Source organism: Triticum dicoccoides, chromosome 6B (assembly GCF_002162155.2).
Source record: "Triticum dicoccoides isolate Atlit2015 ecotype Zavitan chromosome 6B, WEW_v2.0, whole genome shotgun sequence".
NCBI classification, from domain to species: Eukaryota; Viridiplantae; Streptophyta; class Magnoliopsida; order Poales; family Poaceae; genus Triticum; species Triticum dicoccoides.
Window position 1 is genome coordinate 698,446,204 of NC_041391.1, and position 15,891 is coordinate 698,462,094.

The window sequence follows — 15,891 nt, forward strand, 5'->3', positions numbered from 1 at the left end:
ATGCAGTGACTATACTATTCTCTTGTGCAGTTCAACCAAAATTGCGGACACTTTGTTTGTTTGCAAAATAGCAACGGGCAGACATCTCCGTCTGCACAAATATCAAGCAGCTAGTAAACATATACCACACCATGTTCGAAGTGATGGAAGAGGTGAAATCGATACAACCGAAATTGAGCATCCAATCATTGAATCCTGTCCTGCACCTCCAATGTGGGTCCACCTTGCCAATAAATTCACATGCAAACCACTAGTATTACTATCTAATGATAGTACAAAAAGAGTAGCAAGATAGTAGCAAACCATGTACCTTCGTAATGAACAGCTCATAGTGCCACCAATTGGATATAAACGTTTGGAAAAATACATGCTCCTAATGTTGAACCAGTTGGACTTTTTGTGCAGCTCCACTAAAGTCGAGCATCCCTGTTTGCATAGATATTGAAAGTGTGATTACTATAAAAGTGGCACTAGTTGAAGCATAGACTCACAAATATAAGCATTCCAATTTCTTAATGGGAAAAGGTAGCAAGACTATTTCTAACCACATGTTTGAAGGAATAAATAAAGCAACAACGGCTGATGTGAGGAAGGCATACATAGTTTTTTTCTGAAAAACTGAGCCATTCCTGACCTTTCCTCTTCTTTTAAGCAAATTTTGTGCAGTTCTACTAAAATAAAATGCCATCACCGCCTTGACAATTTAGTTACACTGTACAAAAGGAAATGACTTAACATTACATCATGATGTCGGTATGTAGTAGACAGGCATTAGAGACAAACATACAGACCTCCTCCGATAACATAATGAACATTAATATTAACAAAGGTGCGACTAGCTTTACCGGGATAATTTGAGTGAACTCTACACCCTTTGTTCCTTAATATAAGACGTTTTGCGGTTCAATTTAAAGTACCCAAACGTCTAGTATTTAGAAAAACAGGTAGTAGTTTTCTTGAGCACATATCTGGGAAAGCTTGCCACACTTTATTTATGTACATACGCTAATGCAACACCATTCGAATACTACGAATATACACTAATCCAGTGGCTAGTGCAACAGTAGAGTAGTTAGTTTATTACAGGGTACAGTACAATGGTTTTACTGAACAGATTTCAATAAACTCTAGCACTGGAAGGTTTCTATAAGAATTAACAATACAAAATGTAAAGGTAACAAGTTTCATCATTGGTATACTAGCTATGCATGAGCATTAAACCAAATACAAAAGTCTGAAGGTAACTAGCATTATTAACTAATGACAGTATAAAAAATTGCAAACCATGTACCTCCAAGGTAAATATCATTTCGAACTTGGGGGGACCTTAAAAATTGCTATCCCAATCTTGATAATCGATCAAACATAAAAACTTGATGGAACGAATCAAGAGAATAGCCGGAGGAGGAAGTGCCCACCCTTGACCTTTCCTCTTCTCTTCATAATTGTTTGTGCAGTTTAACCAAAATAAAATGACATCAGCGCCTTGGCATTTTGGTGACACTGTACAAAAAAATTAACTTATCTCATGAAAGTGAGGTATGTAACCTATAAGCATTAACAGTGCAAAAATCTCAAGGTAGTAACAAGTTTCATCATTAGTATACTGGCTGTGTAACAACATTATAATGCCTTAACTGAAAAATCTTTAATAGATCCACAATCAACAGCTAACCCTGAAATAATCCAATGACATTAAATGGCATTGCTTAAATTTATCGGTGGCATTAGACTGAGAGCGGCACTAGTTAAATGTGGCTTCACTTTAGCAGTAGCATTGCTTGACTTGACTGCTCTCGTTATACTAACAGCAAAAAAAGTGGCAATAAGAGCATGGGAGGTCCATTCGGACAGTGGGCGCACCAGTACGATGTACCTCCACGGACGTAGAGTGGTGAGGGAGGTATGGTTGCCCAGAGCAACAAATATCCAGGCAGCATATGTTGATTATGTCCCATTTTTGTTCTCTTTAGCCACCTTTTTTCCTATGTGAGGACAACAAACCGATCGACCTGGTCATTCTCTATTGCGTTGTCATGCCTTTCTACCCTTCTTCAACCAAGAGACACGAGACTCGTTCCTTAGCTACTGATTTTCCCCTTTTCAACCTAGATGCAGTTTCGATGCCTACTCTCTTGGACAATACAGTCTCCCTTCCTTTCCTTATTCAACCCAGACATGCATTAGTCTGCATGAAGTAGGGTTTCCTTTAATAGTACAAATTATGGTTTTCGTCTGTGTGGCTAGCAGAGCAGAGGATAGCAAATTGGGAAGATGGTGGAGTGGAAAAAGATCCACATGCAATGACGTGCCAGATGGGGCAATAGAACAAGGGTATGGTTCGAAAAGAGGTAGCATACCTAAGGGTCGGCGGGAAGTGGCTTCACTCGTGGTCATCGTTCTCCGCACACACTACGGCAGCGATCCCGCGTGGGCGCTAGGTCTGAGAGGACGGCCTTGTCGTTAGTGCGTGACCTCTCTCGCCGACGACGAGTGCGTCAATGCTGCACGTCCTTTTCTTCCCCGGCGGATCTATGACCACCGGTGAGGACGGAGAGAGGGGCCGTCTTTTTTAGATCTGGAGAGAGGGTGGTAGTGTGAGAAGCAAGTGGGCAGCCCTTGGCAAGAAAGCGCTGAAGCTCCAGCCTATATATGTTCTTTATACTGCTAGTACTAGAGGTGGAGTAGTGGTAGAGTAGTTTATATTTTCTCTGCATACAGTACCAGTTAGTCGTGCTTCAAAACTGAACGGCGCGCCATTAAAAAAATAAAGGCCGATAACTAATGCAGCACCTCGGGCCAACGTGGCCAGATCGCATTTTGCACGAGAAATTACACACCATGTCTCGTTGACATGTGGTCCCGTTCCACATATCAGTGAGACGACGGCGAGTAGTAGGAGTATTTCCGAACCGACGTGTAGGCCGGGGTGCCCCTTCATGAACTGTGGCAAACTGGCAACCGTCCACCGACTCTTCGCCTTTCCCTCTCGATTTGGAACTGTTGTCGCATGCTCTTCCTCTCCCTCCTCCATTTTCCTTCAGCCCTTCACCCTTTCTTCTGCCATTGTTCGATCATCTTCTCCATGGAGGGAACAGGACGGAAACGACCCCGTTATTCTTGCCCCGATCTGAAAGATGACATGGTCGAGGAACTCATTGATCGGTGCGACATCATCACCTCGGCTAGCATGGCAGGTTCGTTCAAGCCCATTCTCGACTCAACTAATAACATCATTACAAGGAACCCAAGAGTCAAGGAGCGGTTTAATCTCCCCCATCTTCTTCGCCGTGACCCTAATGACTGGCGCTGTCACGACGGAGGCCTCGCCCTGTGCACATTGATGCCGCTTGATAATGATACGTATGATGTTAAGATGCCATCGCTTGAGGGAAAGGCTTGGGAAGGCGCAAATGGAGATTGGGTTGTTTACATTGGGTCCAACTGCAAGTGGGAACTTGTGAATGTGTACACTCGTGCCCGGGTTCCACTTCCAAAAATCTCAGCAGACTGCCCAAAGATTGAGCACACTGGTATTGTATGCACGTTCAAATAAAATGATGGTGACTATCTTCTACGGAAGATAGCAATTTCTCGAATCCCCAAACGCTCTTGGAATTACAACAACTATGAAGTTGTTGCTATCTTCGACAAGCTTGTTGCCGTCGTCAGTGGTTTGACTAGATGGATATTGCTCAAAAATCAGTTTCTGTACATGGATGAGTACTGTGATGCAATTCAATATGAGGGCCTTGTGCTTGCTGCCACCACTCGTGGCACTGTTTTTGCATGGCATCCTCGTTGTTTCGGTACGTTTGTCTTCCATCGTAATTATAATTGTTTCATCCACATGCATGCGGGTAGCAAGGCTGGTCATAGTGGGGAGTAACTTAGACTAGTAACATGCATATGTTACTACTCCCTTCGTCTAGGTGAGTAAGTCATCTTAGGTTGTGCACCGTGACCAAGGAGGAGAGGAAAATGAGAGAACTTAATATTCATTTGCTAATTAATAGCATTACATGCAATGAACTAACCACTGCATGTCATGTTTGGTAGTCTCAAGTCCTTAAAAGCATGCACACCCACATCTCTTATTGGCTGATATGTCAAGAAACAAGAAACGATGTAGAATTTAATGCACCGCGCCTAAGTGTTTTGGGATTATTTGGTTTTCGTAAGATGACTTACACACCTAGACGGAGGGAGTAGTTTATGTTACTACCTCTATAGTGCATAGTATCTTAGATTAGTATCATAGGTGGTCTCATTTATTGCCATGCATGACACATAGTAGCATCACATTTATTATGTTATGGTATCTACCTATGTTACTATAACCATCTCTCTCTTCCTTAATTGCCTGCCACATAAGCATGTTTGCTAGTCCCAAGTGCAAGATACTACTTATGTTACCCCCACTATGGCCAGCCTTACTAATTAACCTTCTTCTTGTGTTTCCAAGGTCCTGTGACCATTCCACCACCTATACTTGAAGATTTTTATAACCAAGGGGGAGATGATGATGGTGATGATCACGAGCATGAGGACGAGCAGTGCCCATATACTATTTGGCGCCTGGCAACTAATTCCGATGGATCACCTCTTCTCGTGTGTATACAGCCCATTGATGATGTTACTGCTAAGGAAGCAGGTGTAGTCTCCCATGGTCGCACTCTCCGGACCTATTCCAACACCCGTTGCATGGTATTCGGGATGGATACTAGTGTGCTAGCGCCAACTCCTTCTCCCTGGTACAGAATTGATAGTCTTGGAGAAAACTCGCTCTTCCTTGGACAAAACTATCCAATGATGGTGAAAGGCGATCCAACTGCTGTTGACACAACGTTATTACCATTTATGAGAAGCAATTGTGTCTATACCTCGGACATTTGGGTGGTTCCCTACCCTGGTACTGATATAGTAGGCCGCTTCAGCCTGGATGATCAGTCCTGCATTGGTCTCCAGATCGACAATGGATGGCCCGTCCCAGAGAATCACTTGTGGTTCAGAGCAAGCGTTTCCAACGCCGAGGAATGGTTGAGTTGAAGTTCATTTCATTGCTTGTTATTTGTTGTGTGGTGAAAACTTTAGTATTTATAATGTATCCTCGTTGTCGATGTGGGTTGATGACCTGTTGTATGTAATAAAATGATATGCCTGTGATAAACTTACTGAATTTATGAATGGCTTTCGAGTTGCTTCTGTGAGTGAGTGGTGCGACGAGGCAAAAAATATATTTTCCGAATACATAATTGTACGTGCATTGCAACAGGTTATCAGATGGGGCCAATCAACAATAGTAGTACACTATTTGTACTAGCTGCACATGCTTTGCGCGTCGTGCGGGTGTTTTTACTGTAGCCATACTGTACTACGTAACCAGCACCTCGAATCCTCGATACTAGTAGTACTATATAGAACTAACTAGTAGGAGTAGTAGGGTGGCATAGTCCAGAACAAGCAGTCACGTCCAGGAGTACGGCACACGCCACCAGCACGACTTCCATCTGACATCATATTTCTTGGAGTCTGTGCTAGAGCAATCTCTTCAACCTCATCGTTTCTCTAACTCAGCCATCACGCGGCGGGCGAGGTGGGGGTTTGCCGATAGTCGGTTTCCTTAACTGCGGTCCCACTTGTAAGGCCAACTGCAACGCACGACCCCAAACGGACCTCTGTTTTGCACGAACTCCAACGATAATTTTGACTAGAAAAGCAAGACCAAAGAAAACAAGAACCACAAGAATACATTTTACTACTCCTATAAGTCGGATTAGTGCCTTCTCGATGCATTCATTATTGATCTGCGGAGGCTCGATCTTGCGTTCTTCTTTCTTCTTCGAGTGTAAAGAAGTAGACGTTGCTTCCTCGCATCTAGTCTCATGTCTAGCCTCTATTCTAGTACTCCCTCCGGTCCGTTTTTCTCTGTGTCTAAGCAGCAACACGCATACCAAGTAGGAGTATCAACAAGTGCACTAATCTCATCTATAGCCTCTGTGCTAGCTAAAAGTGATAGAACATCTACTAAATTGCGCTCTATCAATATATGGATGTACTCTTCTTCCCAAAACAAAAACTTGCATCCATTCTACTCCCTCCATTGCACAATACATGCCTTCTATTTGTCAAAATATATATGTATCTAGACATGTTTTAGTATATAGGCACATCCATTTTTGGACAAATGGAAGTCAAGTATTTTGGAACGGAGGGAGTACACAATAAAATTTTTAAGTTAGCACAACTAGTCTAATCCGAGAGCACAACCGAAGATTTGGTCGGGTTCTTCCTCCTTTTGCCGACACGTGGTACATCCAGCATCCAAGTCGTGTCATGAAATAAAATAGAGTGGTAGTTGATAAGTTGAAGCCACGAGATGTGCATCTTGGGTTAAACTGTAAATAGAATCTTACTACTCTTGAGTAACTCCAAAAGCGGCCACCGAAGATCTTTCTTGGATTTGTTTTTCATCACTAGCACGTCGAGGTGAAAGATGTGCAGGTTCAATGGGTCCGCTTGCATTTTCACTGACATGTGGGACCGCATGTGAGCAAACAGACGATGGGCTCCACGCGTCCGCTGGCTGGCTGAGAAGAGAGATAGAGGAGTGCTGAGCACGGACTGCAAGAAATTTGTTCTACATATTGTACCTCGATATAGGCTCGATATAGTGGGATGGCATGGGCCATAACTAGCATTCACGTCTAGCACTAAGGCACACGCCACCCACACGAGTCCCATCCGACACCAATTTTCTTGGAGTCCATGCTACAGCCATCTCTTCTCCCTCCTGTTTTCTCAGCCATCGCGCGGTGGGCTGGGTGGGGGTTTGCCGATAGTCGGTTTGCTCAACTATGGTCCCACTTGTAAGTGAAAATGCAACACCGCACGCATTCCCGCTTGAGAGGCGTGCCGGACCAACCGTATGGGGGTGCGACTCGAACACGGCAGGCTTTTCCTTTTGAACTCATAACTTGTAAAATTTGGTTCTGCTCCATGGCGCGATCAATAGATAGAAAATAACGATTTTTCCTAGAGTAATGAGAAGTTTGGTTCTGGCGCCGTTCATGCATGGAGTACGTACGAAAATTATGAAGTTGATGCGAAAGGTAAGATAATTACTGCAGTATCATATACTACTACATGGATTTGACGGAAAGATAAAAATACATACGGATCCATCAACGACATCCTCATGCCCTAGTGCGCCGGGTCACCAGCCGACGTGTGAGGAGCAGCGGCGTTGGCGGCGAGCTCAACGTGCTTTGAACGGTGCGTCCAAGGTTGCCCTGCGGTCTAAGAAGGCGAGCGTCCTATCGTCCTCCTCTTGCATGAGCGTAGACGTGGGTGATTATGTCCATGGTGTCTTGCTGCGCCAGGCGCTGCGCGGCGAGCGCGAACTCAAGGTGGGCATTCTCTGGCATGACGGCGGGCAGTCGCAGGGCCACCAGTGCGTCGAAGAGGTTGTCACCATAGTGGTCGTTGAGGGTGGTGGGCATCGAAGAGCATGGGCGCGTCGGCTTAAGGCTTATGTCAAAGTCGTCTGCGAGCTTCTTGACGACGGTGAACTTGTCGAGGAAACCGACGAGGACCTCGTCGAACAAGGAGACGAAGCTGTCATCCAAGCGGCCCCTCGCCCTGCCGGCGTCAAGCAATACTACCTGGAGACGTTCCTTGTTGTCGGGCCGCAGGCCGGCGTTGTGGACCATCTAGCACAGCCGGCTGATGCTCGCGCTCATCGCCTCCATGGGTCTAGCTTAGCTTCTACTAGTCAACTGATCTTGCGATTCGAGTGATCACTCTTGCCCTTGGTTAGCGTGTGTAGGTGCGTAGGATTTCGTACTACTCATCGGCCCTCTACTGCACCTGCCTTTGGTTGTATGATATGTGGGCCAGCCACCCCCTGGGCCCACGTGTCATTCACCCAAAGGCAGTTGCCGTAAGTCAATGAAGCTGCGCCCCCTCCATTTCGGTGCAGTATAGTCATCTCATCAGACCTCTAGTTGGGGCCAAACGAGAGAAGTTTGATGTTTACTTGTTTATTGGTCCCCTTTGCATTTTGCGCCAAGTTTTGACCTTTGATTTAACTAATAAAATGTTAATGCATGTAAACAAAAATGTTGTGTAAGTCACATTACGAAAACCAAATAATCCCAAAACACTTATGCACGGTGCATTAACTCCCTCCTTGTTTCTTATTTCCTGACATATCAACCAATGAGAGATGTGGGCCGTGCATGCTTTCGATGACTTGAGACTACCAAACATGACATGTAGTGTTTAGTTCATTGCATCATTGCATGTAATCCTGTTAAGACTCTAGTTAGCAAGAAAACATTAAGTTCTCTCGCCGATAAGAATAAAACACCATGTATTTATTTATAGAGGGAGTAGTACATTTTTTGTGACATGCATTACTAGATATTGCTAGTCAAATACTAAAATCCAGATGGACGTGGTAGTACTCCTAAATCCAGACGGTGGTGCTACTAGTACTAGTAGTAGTACTACCAATGTAGTACTCCTAGGAGTAATAGCACTGTACTACCCGTTGGTCAAATTATTACGTGTTGCTCCTCACAGTGAAGTGACAAGACCCTGCGGCGGAGATGACACCTAAGTATAGGCGCCGTGTTCGGCATACCATAGTCAGCCTCACCATCTGCAGTCACTATCATCATGGCTGTAGAGCTAGCCTGCTTACAACTAGCCCTGTTCGACATAATTTCTCGTGTGTAGATGCCCGTGCATTGCACGGAACACCAAGATTGGGGGTGGACTGCTCCGGCAGCGGCCATGGCGCCAGATTTTTCCACGGCCTCCTAGATGTGGTGGGGAGGAGATAAGGCTGATTGTGAGAGACAAGGAGTTGTTTGTAAATAGGGAACAAGTGCGGGCATCTTTTTGCAAAAATGGAGAAGCTTGGTTTGTATGCGTCAGATCTAGATCCGACGGCTACTGGTGAAAGATGGGAGGCACAACATCATCACCAACTCATGACCTGTTTGATTCGCAGGATTTTGAAAACGCGGGAATAGGACACGACAATATTACAAGTTTCAAACTGATATTACAAATGTTAGGAGTAATGCTGCACCTAGGAAGAGGGAATTACTAGGAAGTTCACGTAAGAACTTTCGTTACTTTAGGTGGATGCAGCGTTATCGTACAAACTAAAATCCACCTCCCTGACAAGTCACTAATGGGCAAATAAGTTTTCGAGTCTCCGACCACTTGATGTTTCAAAAACAAATTCAGCTTCTGCGGAGACTTTGTCATTTAGGCTTAGACGCTTGCGGTGATCAGCACGCCATTCATTGTTGCGCCAGAGAACGCCAAACCTCATTACCTTGAGCACACTTGCCTCCAGAACAAAGAACCTGGCCAATTTAATCTCAGATGTGCTGCCTCGGTAGTCGATCAAATCAATTTCTGTAAGATGGAGATCAAGGCATTCAATGAGATTGTTATAGTGCAACACATTTTTCACTTTCGGGTCTTTTTTTATCTGCAAAAGAAGAGAACATATTAGAGCAGCTGGCTGCATAAGATTGTTGTGTCATCAAGAGGTACCAATATCATTCGCTCATACAATAGGGTTGGTTGGCTAGTGATATTTTTTCACTCTCTCTCTCTCTCCCTCTCTCTCTCTGTTTCTGTTTCCTCTCATTTAACTAGGAGCACATGAAGAGCTTGGGCATTTTTTCCCTTCCACTATGTGGCCGATGCCATATTTCGCAAAAGTATGCCACATAATATGCATTGATGTCAAATCAAAAGATTTTGGCACCGCTCTCGCGATGTGAGAGAGTTGGCACCGTTATGCACACAGACCCACATGTATAAACAAATCAATCAAACCAACTACACCAGCCTCTCACTCTCCCAAACAAGTGTTTTTTTATTTCCTCGGTCCTCTCTCTCTCTCTCCCACGCAGTGTTTTTTCATTGCGTGAGTTAATTTGGCACCGGAGCAAAGTAGGTGCTCCAGATTGGGGCACCAGGTGAGCAATGGAGGGGCATCGATGCCAAATGCATCACAAGTGAATTTGGCACATGTTTTGGCCTACATAGCCCACTTTTGTACTCCCTCCGTCCCAAAATTCTTGTCTTAAATTTGTCTGAATATGGATGTATCTAGTTACATTTTAGTGTTAGATACATCTGTATCTGAACAAATGTAAGACAAGAATTTTGGGACGGAGGGAATACTACCTCGTATTTAGTATAAAATTTTGACCATACATTTACCTAAGAAAATGCCAATGCATGTCACTAAAAATTACACCATTTGAAATTATGTTCAAATACGAATCCAACGATATAGTTCTTAATTAGTGACATGCATTAACATTTTGTCAGTTAAATCTATGATCAAATTTTGATACTACAAAATTGGAAGAGTAAACCAGGACGGAGGTAGTACTTGCTCTTAGGGTAACCATAGAGTTACTGGAGTAGTGTAAGTTACTTTCCACTATGACTAGCCTATGCTACTATAGTAGTACAACATAAAAATGATGCAGGTCATCACGTGAGAAAAAATACTAAAAACATTTCTTTCGGTGCAGTGCGTAGATGTAGTTTTGAACACTACACTTGTCATCGTAATTTGGGAAAATTACGAAAAAATTGAGCTACGTTGTGATTACCATTTACTAATAGGAAAGAAGTTTCACCTTGATGAGTAGCTTCTCTGTGCATGGAAACCATGTAAGGAATCCAACAACTTGATCCAGATTGGGGCCGATAGATTTTAGTGCTAAGATCTTCACTGTGTGCATGGACTGGGTCAAGCTTGTGGGAATCATTTTCTGGAAGACGGTCGTAAATACATCAAGAAGAAATTTAAAAATGTGAATTTCAAGAAGACGAAGAAGAAGATGAGTGCTCTACCTGAACGATTACGGATCCAATAAAGAGTTCGGAGAATTTGGCAGACGAGTACACCAACGATGTCCATTTCAGCATGTCAATGACCCTGATTTTTGTTGGACCTTCTAGATCCGATACAAGCAATCTCTCAAGGAAAGGCGCATTCTCAATGACCATAACGTGGAACAACTGGAGTGATCTCTTCCCAATTGATGTCTTGTTGCGGGGCCAGCAAGACACATAAATCCATCAGAGATTCGTCGAGGCGATGTGGAGGCTAATGAACCCGTGGATCTGCTCAAGACGAAGGTACTCGAGCGTAGTACAGCTGCGGAGCAGGTGCTCCATAGCCTTCTTCGAGATGACAACATCGAAGAGGTCGAGCTGCTTGAGTTGAGGGAGAAGAAGGGCAGGTGCGGCATTAATCTGGGGAAGATAGCAGCAGCTGAAGCTGGCGCGGCACAGCGTTGGCATGAGGCGGAGCACGGACGGCGGCAAAGAGCGACATCGTCCAGCTTCAAAGATGAGCTCCTCGAGCTGATCTAGGGCGGGGGATAAGAACCACTTGTTGAACTTGGGTTGGACCTTGCAGTTGGTACTGAACATGCGGATGTCAAGGTGTCTGGCTAGCCCAGGGTGTGATGAAAGGATCTTGGAGACTGCGGCCATGCGTTTGCAATCCCCGTCGCAGAGGCAGCTGTCGACAGTGAGGTTGAGGGGGACGCAGCGCCAGAGGGGGCGCCATCACCGGGAGAGCAGGGCGGTCCGCACAACAGATTTGGTGGGGAGGAGGCCGATGATGACGAGCAGCATGTCGTCGGGGAGGCTGCTAATGAAGTCCAGGCTCGCCGGATGCAGTTTTGGCTAGAGCGGCCTCCGCTTGTTGGCTGCCTCGCCGTCCATCTCAACCGGCGGCGATGCTGATGTACACGTGTGCTGGTGTGTGTTGTGTGCTGGGTGTGCGCGAGTGCGTCCTTCTATGCATGCCGCCGCGCAGTGGTGAATTATGCGCGAGTGCGTCCTTCGCGCGCAAGAAGTTTGTCCTCAATGCGCCCTCAATTTACTAGCATGCGGGGTGCTACCCCGAGTGGTTTCAACTTTGTTTCCTTCACCGCGTGTCAGATGGGCCTCTAGTTTACTTATTTTCACCCACTGCCACATGGGCCAGCACACCAAGATACAGAACACGAGCTGACAACGCAGCATGTGGATTGGTTGACCGATCAACTAAACAATATACAGAGCTATACACTGACACAGTGAGCATATAATCCGTCGGTATAGAGAGTTCGAGTGAGAGGGGAGGCCCGTGAGAGATAGCAGAGAGAGAGAGAGAGAGAGAGAGCTACTCCCTCCGTTCGATAATGTAGGTACAACATTTTTTAAAGTCAAACTTTTGAAAATTTGACCAAGTTTATAAAGAAATTACTTATATCGGCACTAACAAAGATAAATGATAGTATGAAGTAAGTACATGTTGTGATGAATCTAATGATCGTTCCAGATGTAAATGTTTTTCTCCACATATACCTAGTCAAACTTTTCTGAGGTTTGACTTTTCAAAACATTCATATGCTTATGGACGTGACAGAGTCCTTGACGAGAGAGAGAGAGAGAGAGAGAGAGAGTGAAAAAAGTGTGTGTGCGTGTGTGAAGAGACATGGAAAACACACGATAAAAGTGGTGAAAAAGCATGGGTGTCTTATGCAAACATATCACACATGCATCTTCGACAACGGAGGCAAGGTGAGGAGATAGTCTGTGGTTGTTTGGAACCAAGAGAGGAAGACCCCTAGCACATGGCCAAGAGGGGTCTGACAAACATGGGAGATATGTCGAGAGAGACGTACGGAGAAAATGCAGACATGGGGAGCAGAGAGTGTATGTTTGTCATAGAGAGATCCCCTGGAGATCGTGATGGGACTACATGGGTGGGAGATCGAGTGACAAGGTGTGTGCACGATAGAAGATGCCCCGAGAGATATCGAGATATACGTATGTATGGAAGGAGACAATACGTGTGTTCCTGATGGCTAGTAAGAGATAATCATACTTAGGAGGGGGGAGTGCTTGCGCCTATGGCCCTGTTTGGATACTCTAACTCAGTTAGAGGTTAGAGTTAGATTCTAACCCTGAACTAACTCTAAGTAAAGAGGTGTTTGGATGGCAGGGTTAGATGGAGCGCAGATATGGCGAGGCACCTTCACGGGCGGTGCGAGAGGGAGGGAGGGAGAGGACGAGAAGCTTCGAGGAAGTGGGGAGGGATCTGCTGTGGGGAGAGCAAAAGAAAAAAGTGTTTATTAGTGGTCCCAAGAAGAACTAACCCAAATAAGCACCTCTTGGATGGGTTAGTTTTTTTGGATGGGTTAGATGCATCTAACCTAAACTAACCCTCCTGTTTGGATCTTTTTGGGTTAGTTGACTCCAAACTAACCCAAACTAACTCTAACCCATGGATCCAAACAGAGCCTATGATGGAGTGAGGGATTATGGTACTTAGGGGGGTGCGTGTCACATGGAGAGAGAACATGGGCGGAGAGTGTTGGATGGGTCTACATGTATAGCGCGAGCGAGACATGTGTATGTGTGAACCAGGGAGATATAAGGCCCGTTTGGCTTGTGTCGTGAGCATCTTTTGCGTGGCCTGGGGTTGTGGCTGGATTTCATGCACACTTTTTTGGTTGCTACCCTGTGAAAAAGAAAGCCCGCCTCGGCTGGGTTCCCTCTTGCACTTTAATTAGCCTGGCTGAACTCCAGACACTGCAAGTAGCCTGGCCCAAGCGACCGATTTAGAACGCCTGGCATGAGTGGTGAGTCAGATAGCTGAGAGGGGGAAAGAGATATTCCATCCGCTCGATAATGCAGTGCATGTAAGTTTTTTAGAAGTCAAACTTTGGAAACTTTGATCAGGTTTACGCAAATGTTATTTATATCTACAATACCAAAGATACATCATACCAAACTACATCTCATGGTGAATCTAATGGTATATGTTTGCCGTACTAGATGTAATTCTTTTTCTCCACGTACATGGTCAAATTTTTGTGATGTTTGACTTTTCAATAAATCTATGTGCTATGGACGGAGGTGAGAGCCTTAGTCGAGACAGATCAAGTGCGTGTGAAGGAGAATGAGTAAGTGTGCAAAAAGAGTATGTATGTGAAAGAGAAAGTGAAAACAACCGATAAGTTAGAGAGAGACAGTGTGTTTTCTCGTTTCTTATGCGAACATATCATGCATGCATCTCCGAGATGGAAAAGCGAGGCGAGGAGATACACGAAGATAGCTAGTGTGTGATTGTTTGCAACGGAGAGAGACACCCCTATAGCACATGTCCAATAGAGGTCTGGCCAACAAGGAAAAAAGGTCGAGAGGGACACATGGATGGCATGGACGCATGGGGAGGGAGAGAGGGTGTGTTTGTGATAGAGAGATCCCCTCGAGATCGTGAGGGGACTATATGGGTGGGAGATCAAGGGAGTGCGTGCGCGATAGAAAGATGCCCCGAGAGAAATCGAGATAGACCATGCACATGTTTGTGATGGAGACTAAGATTAGCTAGTCATATACATATACGGGGGACTGCGTGTGCCTACAATTGAGTGAGAGACCATCATACTTGGCTAGCTAGGCATGAGATTGTGTGTGTCTGTGCATGTGAGATGGAGAGAGAACGATGGAGAGAGATAGAGTTTTAGATGGTCCTATCGAGTGCGAGTGAGGTATGCATGTGTATGTGTGACCCAGGTGGATGGAGAGTTTGAGAGAGGGGGGAAGAGCTCCAAGACGACATAGTGGTGCGTGAGAGTTATAGGCAAAGAGACAAGGAATTTGTATGCGTACAATGAGTGCGCCCAAGATATCTAGCTTGGACTAGCTAGAGTATCATACATAGTGTGCGAGAGAGACCTATAGATGGTGTATATATGAATGCGGACTAGAAAGACCCCCCCCCACACACACACAGAGAGAGAGAGAGAGAAAGAAAGGGAGAGGGACCAACAAGGTTTTTGTGTCAGATGCGTGCGACAGAATTGAAGATTGTCGGCGAGAGAGTGAGTGAGAGAGAGAGAGAGAGAGAGAGAGAGAGAGAGAGAACAGGAGTCTGGGAGAGGGGGAGGTCGCGTTTTATGCATCAAAGACTGATATAAACTTGCATTCAAATATTTAAATTGGAGACCATGTTGTCTGCAATCCACACATGAATGGATATATGCGTATATCAAACAAGTTCATTAATTTGACTTTCAACATGTTCATGGAGTACTATAATACTGTACAACATGCTACTCGATTGAGGTGTTCAATTTTGGATTTAGTTCACTATTTTGACCTACTGAACGAGCTAGTTCATTGAATCAAGATATTTCATTTTGGGTTTGATTCGCGTTTTTGAGTGGGTCAACTATTTGTCATATAGTAAATTGCTAGCAACGAGCATGTAAAAACACATTACTCCCGAGCATCATCTCTCCATCTAAAAAAGAAGTGGCAAGCTAATATTTCAAATTTTGATTCAAATCGACTTGGTAAGGTAGACGTGGATGCTCGTTCTCCCAAAATTTGAATGAACCGTTAAACATCCTCTCTGCTCGGTGAAATTCGCCCGAGCAAATAAATGGGAGACGCGAAATTACCATCCTATGTGGGACACGCATCAATTGCCCGTTGTACATCGAGGGTAGGTTTGTAACTTCATCCAAGCGCGCCTTCTCCTCGGCCGAAATGACATGTGCCGAATAATTCATAAACCATGGTCGGCAAAACACGCTCTCCTCGCCCGAAATAGCTCTCGCCCACTATTTCAAAACACGCTCTCCTCGCCCGAATTCGCTCGCGCCCACTATAGTTCAAAACACGCCCTTCTCGCCCGAAATCGCTCCCACCCACTATTTGGGGAGAAGCAAAGTTACTCTACTATCCCCGACCCTCAGTACACAGACCCAAGCCGAGAAGCCTATAGGCAAGGGTAGAACTGTAACTCCCCCTCACATTTCAGACAAATGCGTTTGT